The following is a 13,766-nucleotide window of genomic DNA, read 5'->3' on the forward strand; positions in this document are numbered from 1 at the left end:
AACAAGCCAACAAACAAGAAATTTCATGGCGTACTTCAAGATACTGGAGTCTCAGAAAGAAACGTTTTATCTTTTTCTGAGTGCAGTTTGTGGAGAACAGTGTACACATCTGTGTTTTTGACTAGACCTCAGTGTACACGTGTTTTTGACTAGTCCTTGGTGTACATATACATGCAGTCATGGTCTGGGGATTAGGGAACTGGTCTTGTGACTGGAGGGTTGTGGGTTCAATTACCAGGCCATGACTGAAGTGCCCTTGATCAAGGCACTTTACTCCAACCGGGTGCCGGGTTGTCCACTTCTTTGGGCACTCCAAAATATGCCCAAAGGAATCTCAAAAACAACGCGACAAAGGCACAGATATCAAGTAAATGTCTACATACAAACGTGTACATTTCTTATTGTTATGCTCAACATGTGATTGATAGTTACACACAGTCTATTAAAACTATCAAAGGATTGCAAAGCATTTCGAAAACTGCGGCAAACACACAGAACACCATGAAAGCTGATTCCACATAAAACCACAAATTGCATTTAATAATAATTAGTAATAACACAGCCCTGATCCCTCGGTTACTACGTGTTGAATCTCTAGTGCTTACAAATTCTTTCTAGTTATGCAGAGATGCACTCTGTAAACATTTTTATAATTTCAAAAGTGTAACTGCCAAAAGTGTAACTGCCGATTTGTTATAAAAGTTCTAATCATCTATTAGCAGAATACCAGCTTACAATAAATATGTAGAAATATGTAGGCTGACAGATTGACAGAAATCTAGTTTAATCTATTTAAAGTATTTTGCTTTACCCAAACAAAAAATGGCAACCACAAAAAACCCTGAAAACCAGAGAATGCAGCCAGTACTACTATCATTTTCCCCATGTAACTAAAATATCCTAGTTTTTCTTCCTTCAAATACAACACTCCAAAACTTGTAGCTGCAGTTTTGGAACAACATGTGAAACAACATGCGAGTCTCTAGAGCTTCACGTGCATTCAAACTAGCGCGGCTACTGCAGTACAGCATTTAAATACCCGTTTCCTGTTCCTTAATTTGAGTCTCACTAATGCCTCTAGAAGTCCATTTACTTGTTAATGTCTTTATGTATTTTTCCATCGTCACTGTATGACACAGCGTTCATAAGGCTGTTCTTCATGGGTGGTGTTGTTCTGGATCTGGGGTTCCCTCTTGCCCTTGGGGGGTGCAGCTGAGCTGTGCTCTGTGATGTGCTGCAGTACCTCCTTACTCTCACTAGGGGGCAAGTTGTAGAAGAAGTATTGAGGAGCCATGCAGATGAACCTGTTCATACGAATAATAAACAGAAATGTGAATATTAGACACTTCAATATAAACACAAAGGAATGTGTCTACATATTTGACTACATTTCATTTGTCATTATCTCCAGTCTTCATACATTCCTGAACTCTAAGGGGTGTTGGAAGAATAAAATAACATGAAAAGTAATTTTAGAATCACATGCCATTCGAAAGTACATGCTATTTGAAAGTAAAGACATTAATTCAAGTTCAACCTCTAGTTCTAGCCTCTAAAGGTACAGAGGAATGGAACAAATGAACCAGAATAGAAAATTAGCTACATGACAAACAATGTCAGGGCAAAACTGGATTTGATGGGTTTGACTGTTCTGTGTAAAAACTCTCTAGCAGTAAAAACCTCACTGGCATATTAGCATTCATCAAATGCAAACTAAAGGATCATTACATTAATAATAGTTGTTGCATTAAACACCACGTTTAAAACTCATAAAAAAGACTTACTCGTGCTGAAATCTGGGTGACGGTTCTGATGCAGTTATTCTCTGACAGCGTGTGCTCATGGTATACAACCCACTCCGGAAGGTTCTGTTTGTGTGGCTCAGTCCCATAACACGAGAGAGGGTGGATCTGAGCCACGTGCTTGTGGGTAAGAATGAAGTAATTCCCTGATCCATCAATGTCCCTGGCCACCTGGGATATTGGAACAGGCACTTAGGGTCAAAGCTAAATTTAATGATTCCTGTGAGGTCTTTTAAGTTAGAAACCCATACAGCAAGCATTGGTTTGCATTATAAATATACACTACAAAGAGCATTTGATGGGATATTAACAAATACTGGCTTGTGTGAGAAGAACTGTGCACAAATTTCGTTGTATTACATTGAAGATTTATTATGAGAAAACTTGACCAAAGAAGTTTCTCATCCAGACTGGAAACTGCCGTTCATACTGAGTCTAATGGCCTGAATGCTGAATCTTATGGCCCGAATACTGAGTCTAATGGTCCGAATACTGAGTCTAATGGCCTGAATACTGAGTCTAATGGCCTGAATACTGAGTCTAATGGCTTTACCTGCATGAAGAAGCCTGCCAGTAGGACCTGCTTGGTGTTCAGTTGGTCTTGGAGCCGAACGCAGGTGAGGACACCTGGAGCTCTATCCGCCTCAGGATCTCAGCGAGCTCTGCACGAACAGCATCGGCTGTTTGCAGAGCAGCCAGACTCAGGTAATGATCAGCACACCATTGTGCTAAACTGGAACCTGCAGTAAATCAACAGTTCCACAATAATTGAAATATTCTGTAATTAAATTATTCTGTAAATTATGCTGTCGCTTCCACTGCTCTGGAATATAGCAAAATAGTTAAGTGAATATGTGTGCTTTTTAAATGTATTTAACACTGTGCAATTCATTGATTTGTTGATTTTCTCAAAACATATACACTGCTCAAAAAAATAAAGGGAACTCTTAAACAACACAATATAACTCCAAGTCAACCACACTTCTTTGAAACCAACCTGTTCAGTTAGGAAGCAACACGGATTGTGAATCAATTTCACCTGCTGTTGTGCAAATGGAATAGACAACAGGTAGAAATGAGAGGCAATTAGCAAGATCCCCCCTATAAAGGAGTGGTTCTGCAGGTGGGGACCACAGACCACTTCTCAGTACCTATGCTTTCTGGCTGATGTTTTGGTCACTTTTGAATGTTGGTGGTCCTTTCACACTCGTGGTAGCATGAGACGGACTCTACAACCCACACAAGTGGCTCAGGTAGTGCCGCTCATCCAGGATGGCACATCAATACGAGCTGTGACAAGAAGGTTTGCTGTGTCTGTCAGCGTAGTGTCCAGAGGCTGGAGGCACTACCAGGAGACAGGCCAGTACACCAGGAGACGTGGAGGAGGCCGTAGGAGGGCAACAACCCAGCAGCAGGACCGCTACCTCCGCCTTTGTGCAAAAAGGAACAGGAGGAGCACTGCCAGAGCCCTGCAAAATGACCTCCAGCACGCCACAAATGTGCATGTGTCTGCACAAACGGTTAGAAACCGACTCCATGAGGATGGTATGAGGGCCCAACGTCCACAGATGGGGGTTGTGCTCACAGCCCAACACCGTGCAGGACGCTTGGCATTTGCCAGAGAACACCAGGATTGGCAAATTCGCCACTGGAGCCTTGTGCTCTTCACAGATGAAAGCAGGTTCACACTGAGTATGTGGCAGACGTGACAGAGTCTGGAGACGCCGTGGAAAGCGATCTGCTGCCTGCAACATCCTTCAGCATGACCGGTTTGGCAGTGGGTCAGTAATGGTGTGGGGTGGCATTTCTTTGGAGGGCCGCACAGCCCTCCATGTGCTCACCAGAGGTAGCCTGACTGTCATTAGGTACCAAGATGAGATCCTCAGACCCCTTGTCAGACCATATGCTGGTGCGGTTGGCCCTGGGTTCCTCCTAATGCAGGACAATGCTAGACCTCATGTGGCTGGAGTGTGTCAGCAGTTCCTGCAAGATGAAGGCATTGAAGCTATGGACTGGCCCGCCCGTTCCCCAGACCTGAATCCGTTTGAGCACATCTGGGACATCATGTCTCGCTCCATCCACCAATGTAACGTTGCACCACAGACTGTCCAGGAGTTGGCGGATGCTTTAGTCCAGGTCTGGGAGGAGATCCCTCAGGAGACCATCCGCCACCTCATCAGGAGCATGCCCAGGCGTTGTAGGGAGGTCATACAGGCACGTGGAGGCCACACACAATACTGAGCCTCATTTTGACTTGTTTTAAGGACATTACATCAAAGTTGGATCAGCCTGTAGTGTGTTTTTCCACTTTAATTTTGTGTGTGGCTCCAAATCCAGGCCTCCATTGGTTAATACATTTGATTTCCATTGATGATTTTTGTGTGATTTTGTTGTCAGCACATTCAACTTTGTACAGAACAAAGTATTCAATGAGAATATTTCATTCATTCAGATCTAGGATGTGTTATTTGGATGTGTTCCCTTTATTTTAAGAAAATAAGACAATTAATATCAAAAGACATATTTTTTGTTACAATGGTCAATGTATGTTCATTATGATTTGGTCTGTTTTCTTTGTAGTTTGAAGTTTCAGGTTGCTCTGTCAGGACAAACTGCTCCAGTTTTTGAATGGTTTAAAAATAGAGAATTGTAGTAGCACAACACACTTGCTTGCGGTATGTTTTAGTTATTAGTGCTAGTCAGCTTGGTCAACAAACAGCAACATAAGATGCATCAGTATTGGTTATGGAAGAAACTAAGAAAAATCTAAAATTTCTATTAAGAAACTAAACTTTGTGCAAATTATAGATACAAGAAACACATCATCAAATTTGGCCAGAACTGATATGGTATGATGACACAACATTCAAAGTGACCCTTATGTGAACCGACTTCACATTTATCATCTATAATATGAGCTGTCACACCAAGATAATTCTTGTTGCTAATAGAGGTCCAACCTCCGCGAACGGCGGAAACATTCATACTTGCCGCGTCTTACTTAAGCCTTCGACCACAGAGAGCACTCTACAGTCCACAGCAATCCATCTCGCCAGTGAATTGGTCAATTTTGTTTCTTAATTTGAACCCCGACATGTGGTCGAGTGTTGACCGGTGACACTGTTTGCTTGTACTAGGAATACATTTAGCAGCTAAGTTATCATTACTGACCTGCGCGTTAGCCCAACATGTTTTGCGTTGAGGTGGTAATGAAGGGTGGAAGTGCTCCTGTGATAAGCGAACTCCTTCCTACATAAAGTGTAAATAACACTATTTGTGTTTGTACTTCCATCTGGATGTTTCTTATATTTAAATTTCCCATCCACCAGCGTAGCCTCTTCAGTCATCTCCATCATGCTCATCTTATTGTGCGTCCATATAATAGTATGTCTGGAACTCGTGCACTGAGAAACATTCCATGGTGCAAAAGTGTCTCATGCATTAAATGTGTTAAAATGCATACATTTTTTTAGTTTGTTAGTTTTCCTGTAATTAATTAATCGAAATTAACGCGTTAAAGTCCCACCACTACAATTGATATAATAAATGTTTGGGGTGCTTAGAACGTTCAATAAACACACTGAAAGAGTCAAATATAAAATAGGTCTTAGTAAATGGAAGTGAATATGTTTAGTAACAATACACATTTAGTTCACATTCTGGGTTTGATATGTTAATGAGTCTGGTGTGTTTTAATTCTCACGTGACTCACGTGAGCTGTGCTGGCTGTGTTTGTAGGCGTTGTACACATTGATAAGGAGGAGGGGCCAGGAAGCAAGATGGAGCTGCAAGAGGATAGGACACTTCATAAACCATGGATTCAGTCAATTCAGTCAGTTTAATTTATCATGTCTGCAACACTGACATGAGCTACATAGAGTGAGAAGTATCTGGATGAAACAGTTTATACAGCAGGGTGAAAAATGTGTCTTTTTATCATGAACCAACATGTTCAATAAGGTGTCAAAATGCCGGTCCTAATGAAGGTAACCTCAATGTTCATATCTGGCAGCCCTACTACCGCTCCACAGAATAGAATGTATGTTATAGCAAAATGTGATTTAAGTTTTCCGTATTTGGCAGATGCTTTTTTCAGAGCAACTGACATGAATTACATATATCAGTACAAACATACGCTGTATATCTCTAGGAATAAAACCCCTGACATTGCTAGGTGTTGTCCTAGCTTGCCCTACCTGTACTACCAGTTGAGGTGTGAGTCTAGTTTAAAAAGATGCTGACAACCAAACACAAAAACTAAACAGTACCAGGATCTTTTCTCCTAACTAAACAGATGAATTAGTTTCACTATAATGAAAGATGTAGTCACTGATATGCAGATGTATAGAAAAACAAAACAATAATAAGGTGGTTTGTCAAAATGGTTCATGTATAGATGGATAGACAGTGGGGTGAAAATACTTGGCTTACACATTATTCTTGCCTGTTAGAATGAATGACATTACCTGTTAACATGGCAGCAATGGTTAGCACCTCACTCGCACAGTCAAACTCGCAGGAGGCCAGCAGACTCTTAGCCATCTGCGGTTCCAGAGGCAACTCAGACATAATCACTGCAATCTCAGACAGGTTCCCATCATTATCCAGAGCCGTTAGATAGTCCAGCTCTTCTAAAGCCTGCATGAGGCGGGAGACACAAACAATAACTCGCCATCAGTTAGACATAAAAAATACATAACACTAGCCAACTGACTAGATACCAAGACTATCTTACTTACTGGTGTCATGTTTCTCAGCAGCATTTAGAAGTCGGTGCAGCTCGGTTGACTTAGTCAGGTGTTTGGACTCTTCGATAACCTTCGGCTTGAAGGTTGTGTCCCACTTCTCAAGCAACCTGGAGGACGTTTCCTCACCAAACAGCAGCACAAAATCTTGATTCAGCTGTTGATCAAATACACATACAAATGTATCAGTGGTCAATGCACTGTAAACAGCCAAACCAAATGAAAGCCTGGATTTTAAAAACCAATGCACAACTCACTAGTCCTTTGACATCTAAAAAACGTGGGAATGTTTTTAGGACATCTGTCGTTCTCTGTGAGTCATGCACTAGGTTCTGGTGATGTTCAAAGGACATCTTCATCTTCAATACTTTTGGTTCATCATGACAATGAACAAGAAATGATAGAGCTTCCTGGCAGGCATCTCCATCAAGGTGCTCAGGCACTGATGCTACTGATCTTCTGTGATTTGTTCCTTGTGCTTGTGACACTGTGGTTGCCTTAACTGATTGTTGAGATTTATTCCTGGACATGGTCTTCAGCCGCCATGCTAAATATCCTGTGCTCTTTTCGCAATCATAGAAATGCTCCTGTTAATAAAAAAAATGACATAGTTCCATCATTCATTGATCTTTTATCACAGATTAAAATCTGATAAACTTTACTGAGCTTGCTATGTTAACTAGCTTAGCCTGCCTGGTGTCTCAATGAGCTATTGTTACATTACAAGTCAATTTCCCTATTCACTTCTATTCAAACTGAGCACAATGCTTTCCTCTAATGACACTTAAGAGTTCTGTCTCTATGTAAAACTGGTATAATTTCTGAAAATAAGTACTTTAAACTTACATAGCCCTTTGGAGAAAAAGGATCCTTCAGTGAAGGAAAAAGTGTAATGATCCCCAGGGCATACTTCTCCTTCTGTTTACGGGACGGAATCCTCCTTTAAAGAAAAAGCAATTTAAAAAAATAAATAAACATGTCCTCTTGTACTCTGACACATACGTGACAATACTGGTCATTATTTTATGAACAGTAATTTACAGTTAAAATACAGTACACCAAATATGCACTTTTGGGTCATGGAGTGAAAGAAAAATAATCTAAACTGCAAAGTTAATTTTTTTCAGAAAAATATATACAACTTTGACATAGCAAGCTGTGGCTTTGTATAGCAAGAATGGGATGCTTATAATCAAACGTACATTTGCAAACTAATGCTGGTAGCATGATTATACTGACTACAATGCAAATTCTAACAAAACCTACCTTCATCAGACTCACTGTCACGTACTGTCAGGCATAAGTCAGGATTGGCCTCCATCAGTTCAAGAAGGATGTCTTCCTCCACTGCCGTGTCACTTTCATCAAAAATGTACAGTTCAGATGCACTGGGAATCCCAAACTTGTTTTTGACTATAGGATGAGCAACAAGACACAGGATGACAAGCCTGTACCAGGTTCAAAACTAAACATTAGTATACAGTCAAATCCATGCACCTTGAACACTAAAAGCTCCAGTCGCAAAATGGCACATCCTATGCATTTTTAAATATAAAGCCAAAGTTCCAATGGAAAAAAAGAGAATTCAGATTAGGGAAAGGTCTTAAGAGAGAAGTTGTTCAGTTTATGGTAAAACCGACTGCAGTACCTGCATAATGTTCTGTATTTACTGCATATGGTTAATTGGAACCATACATAATTCATAACCAGAGTAAACATTTATTGACATCTGTTGCAAGATGATTACTTACAAAATTCACCTGCTGTTTTGCATTTTGTGAGTTTTAGTCAAATAAAATATTTTCAATCATGTATTTCAATTTTGAAATTAATATATTAAAGAAAAATTTCATCTCGTTAACCCAATACCATGGCTCGCCACACCCCTAGCAAGTAGCTCCCTGGCTTCTGGTTACTAATGTTGGCAGTGCCATTATTAATGTGATAATGTGACTTAGGGAATTAAATGCCAGTGACAATGATAATACAATAGCATAACAAACTACATTTTAATTCATCATAGTTTGGGAAATATATATATTTTTATTCACCTACTTCAGTCCACACTGTGTATGTAGTCAGTTATTGAAGCACTGGTCTTTGCTCCAGTGTCAAAAATACTGTTCAGTTATATACTATGTGAACAAACATACAAATAAACACAATATACAATGTCACGGTTATCAAATATTATTGAGGATATGTCTATGTATTTGTCACGTAGGGCAACGCCCCCTCTCGTAGCTGTCACTCTGGGTTCCCTCATGTCCGTGTTCCCTGCCTGTTTGTCTCGCCCTGCTCGTTAGTTTTATGAATCCCTTGTTAGTTACCACGCCCCTGTGTCATTGTCATCACCTGTCCCTAGTTTAGTCCTGTGTATATTAGTCCCTGTGTCTCCCAGGTCTAGTTGTCGGTCTTTTTGTTTTTCTCTGTGTTTTGCCTGTTCGCCCCAGTGCTGCTGTTCCGTGAGTCTTCCTTGTTGTGTTCGCTATGTCTGTCCGTATTTCGTGTCCTGACTGCCTACCCGTTATGACCCATGCCCGTCACTTCGACTCTGTCTATGGAATTTCCCTTAATAAATCTCGCTCTCCTCAGCGTTTGTGTCCGCCTCCCTGTTCTGCCCCGTGCAGAACGTTACAGTATTGTACGATAAGTACAATATAAGAGTGTTGTACACTCTGATAAGTACAATATAACAGAGAAAACCTAACTTTTACAGGTGCAAGGGGTAATGAACTAAATCTCAACTTCAGCCAAATGGCCAGAAAAGCACAGAAAAAAGGTTATTCCAATGCTATTGGTAGATCTAGCCATGAACGCTAGATAAATCTGACCAATAACCAGCAAACAATTTTGGGCGTAAAGTTGTAAACTGCATCCATGCAAAAGACAAACTACACTAGCATGACAATAATGGTGGCAAATGTTGTGATTGTCATCTTAATCCCTTCATAGTTTGTTTACATTACAGTATTGAATCAACAGCTTATCATAATTTATATATTTTGAATAGTCATAAAGTATTAATCAAATCTCTATTATTAATCACTATATGTTTTGCTTACATTATATTAAGGATCAAGTTGCTAGAATGACGGTGTAAGCGCTTGTGTGCCACTTCCAATACTCCATGCGTTTGCAGTAGGCTAAAATGGGATGTGTAAGAGAAGGCTCACTGTGGCCTTATGTGGTGAGGCCAGGTAGTAAGACCTCGCTTCCAGAATAGAGACAGCTGTAGGTTGAACTATGGAATGTGCAGCTCCTATGTTTAGAGGAAAGCATATATAATGGTGAAGAGAGCAGACAGCTTCAGAGCTGCACATGGGGTGACATGATTAGGGTATGTGAGCTCTCCAGAGATCTCTGTATTAAATTAATTAATAGGCATATGTGTATTTTTTAATAAAAGGCTAAAGACAAGACTGGTAATGTTTTCTTTTGCAATCAACGAACACGCTGCGCTAAGGTAAGAAAAGGTTAAAGCGCAACATTTTTGGTGAGCCCCGACGTGATTGCAAAATAATTTGGAACTTTTTTTTTTCTTTTCATCTAATGACTGACAGTTTGACCGTGCCGGCACAACAATAGTGGTAAAGCCGAACTTGTTAAAACAAATCTGCAAAATTTGAATTGCAACTAAATTGTGGTGAACTGACAGTACTTGGATGATTCTAAATTAAATCCTTAAATTTTCTTAAAATTAAATTAAGAAAAGGTTAAAGCGCAACACAAATTAAACACATCAACAAATGACTTGAAACTCGCACCCGTCTTTGCTTATATTCCCACAACTAAAGCATGAAGCTTGCTAATATTTCACCTTAAAATGGTGTGGCAGTCACATGACTTATGTAGGTAGATAGATATGGATCGGAGGTAAATAAACTAGATTTTTTTTTCTCGCCGTGTGAAATCGGAAGTGTGGCGTGTGAGCGTGTGAAGACGGTCAAATGCGTGTGTCACACGCTCAATGCGTGAGACTTGAGAGCCCTGTTTAATGTTTTTTTATTTCCTTCTTTCACGGCGAAACGCAAATATCCGCCGAATATATGAGCCTAAGTGAGCGAGCTGCAGCTGGAACGAGTATGTGCTGTATTCACTCGTTCACAGAAGAGATAAGACTGTTAAATCATTACCGTAGGTGATATAAACCAGAGATTTATCCATCTCTCTCTCTCCTGTCCACTTCTCTGCGCCCACCATGGGAGTTGTAGAAAGTGGCGGTTTGTTAATTAGGGCGATTAACAAACCGCCCATGGACTCAAACATGATGAAATACTTCGGTCGAGTTGTACGTCGGTGTTTTTGAAGTGGTCTTCCGATGCTGCTATCAGTATTGTTCTCCGCTAGCTCCCACACGCTAACTGTCCCCACAGTCAAACTGAGGACTGTGACAAATGTCATTTTTAAAAGATTTGCCAATCCTTTCTCACATTTCAAAAAGAGCTCACTTTTTAGCATCTGTGAAGTTGATGGATAATAAACAGGCAATAGAACTGTATCATACTATTAATGAACTAAAACTTTCAGATGATCCCTCGTCCACAAGTTATATCTCTTGTGGGTTTTTTTTGTTTATTTATATTAAAAATATTTGTTTATATTCTATATTTTAATATATTGTAATAACCTGTTGTGGTCTACGTTCAAACTGGTAAAAGTACTTTATCTTGATGCCATTTTTATTGTAATTGTCACGGTGAGGCGGCCCCCTACCGGTCGCCTCCGTACACAGCGGCTGTGTTGTTGTTGTTTTGTGACGTCGTGTACGCCCCTCAGGTGGGCGGAGCCCGTGATCCGTTCCCACCTGATGGTCGTTTGTCTGTCTATATATGTCTTGTCTTTGTACCAGTTGACCGCTGGTCATTATATCCTTAATTTGGATCTATTGCACGGGTTTTAGGTTTGCACACTTTATATTAAACCACCCTTTTTCCCTGAGACTTGGCGTGATCGCTTCCTTTTTGTTGCTCACACCTGCCCGTCACAGTAATTGATTATTTTTTTACTTCAATAAAATATATATATATATATATATATATATATATATATATATATATATATATATATATATATATATTCCCATAATTCCACATTTATTTATTTTTTATTTTATATATTATATTTTTTTATTTAACCTTTATTTAACCAGGCAAATCATTAAGAACAGCTTTCTTATTTGCAATGGCAGCCTGGCAAGAGGCACAGCCTCTTGAAGAACATGCAACATACACATACAACATACACATGACGTCATAATACCTGCTCTGTCGTCATAACGACGGCACAACAAATGAGGGTATATATATAATTGCATGTACAGTATAATTCCATATCAGTCTGTGTAAAAACAATGATGTGGGAAGATATTAAAAGGAGTTTTCTCTGGTGCTGGTGCTGTGGCACCCAAGAAGATTTGGACACAGACACAGAGGAGATATACGGAGGAACAGAATTAAAACAGGAGACCGACAACACCCATGGCTTGAGTGAGTAAATGAGTACAATGGTGACACCTTATTTTGGGGCATATTTTGGGGCTTATTTTGTTCTTTTAACACAGCTGAATTTGGTGTTTATTGGTAAAACCAATAAGTGAAAAATAGAAAAAGAATCTGATAATTTGACAGGTTCATTTTTATGAAGTCAGTGGTGTTGCTATGGCAACATACCAACAAACCTAGGTCCACAAATAGTGATAGTCTCAATATAAATAAAATAATAACGATTCAATTACATTTGTGTCTTTCTGCTTGGCTTTGTATATTTATTGATTAGAAAAAGTCTTTAAAGGGATTTTTTATGGGTTGTGTATTTTCTGGACTATAGAGCGCACCTCAATATAAGCCGCACCTACCAAGTTTTTTTTTAATGGAAAATGTTGTATAAGCTGCACCAGGCTATATGTCGCATATATCTACTGCTTATCTAATGCTTATATTAACACAGTTCAGCTAAAAAACATTGTAATATGTAATTAGGACTTGTTGAAAAAATCATTTTTGCAGTAGCACCTTTGAATGACAGTATTCTGGATGAGGCCTGTAAGGAGCTGCTTCTCGTTCTCCTGGACGAGACTGAGGACTCCTATAACCCATCTCTAGGTGACCAAGACACAATAATACAGAATATCAATTTGATAACATATTTCATAATTTGCTGACATCAACGTGTTCAATAGCTATTCATATCAGACAAGCACACATTAACACAATTCAGATGAAAAACATTCACCTGTTACTTTCATGTAATATTTAATTATGGCTTCTTGAAAAAATCATTTTTGCAGTAGTACCTTTGAATAACAGCGTTCTGGATGAGGACTGGGAGGAGGACCTCCCCGTTGTCCTTGATCAGATTGAGGTCTCCTACAACCCATCTCTAGGTGAATCTCAAGTTAACATATTGTAATTTGCTGATATCAACATGTTCAATAGTTATTTTCATATAACTCAACTCAACTTTATTTATAGAGCACTTTAAGAACGGCAGCCGAAACAAAGTGCTGTACATAAGAATAGAACATTAGAAATAAAACAAAAAATTACAACAAATGGATAAAAAATATTAACTAAAGCGGTAAAAGGAATCAAATCAAAGAATTAAACTAAAGCAGTAAAAACTAAAAATATACAAAGTCTCATGCTGTGTTTAAAGCCAATGAATTAAAGTGAGTTTTAAGACTTGTTTTAAAAATGGGCAGTGAAGGGGCTTGTCTAACATGCAGTGGTAGGTTGGTAGGTTGTTTATTCCATGCCCCACCTGTCCCATATAACCCAAACAAAATGGTAATAAAATACAAATGGGGGGGTGGCGAATGTAATTGGACCGGTACAAATTCATTAAAGGGCCGAATCTAGCCCTGGTTCACACTGTTCCGCAGACATTTTAAACATCCGGGGCTTATGCAAGACGAACAGGCATTAAAACGGTTCAGAACTTAAAAAGGTTCATTTCTTCCAATTGCTTGCGCCCCACCTGCAATACCCATGCGCCCCACTAGTGGGGCTTCTCACTTTGAGAAATGCTGATCTAGGAGCAGCAATGGAAAAAGCTCTATCCCCTCTGAGCTTACGCTTTGCATTACTTCTGGCGTCTCCTGCCACAGGGCATATGGTGTCACATGTATCTCTGTAGGGAAGAGCAGGGCTGCCTTTGTAATTCACCCAATGATGGAAAAAAATTATTACAAAAAAATAACTATATGCACTTGAACTTA

General features: G+C 39.6%; 1 pseudogene; it reads right to left on the bottom strand.

Moving 5' to 3' along the window:
• Positions 1-816: 816 nt before the first annotated feature.
• LOC143519787 (putative pre-mRNA-splicing factor ATP-dependent RNA helicase DHX32) lies at positions 817-6,550 on the bottom strand (annotated as a pseudogene).
• Between the last annotated feature and the right edge of the window lie 7,216 nt (positions 6,551-13,766).

This window comes from Brachyhypopomus gauderio, chromosome 7, assembly GCF_052324685.1.
Source record: "Brachyhypopomus gauderio isolate BG-103 chromosome 7, BGAUD_0.2, whole genome shotgun sequence".
Classification (NCBI taxonomy): domain Eukaryota; kingdom Metazoa; phylum Chordata; class Actinopteri; order Gymnotiformes; family Hypopomidae; genus Brachyhypopomus; species Brachyhypopomus gauderio.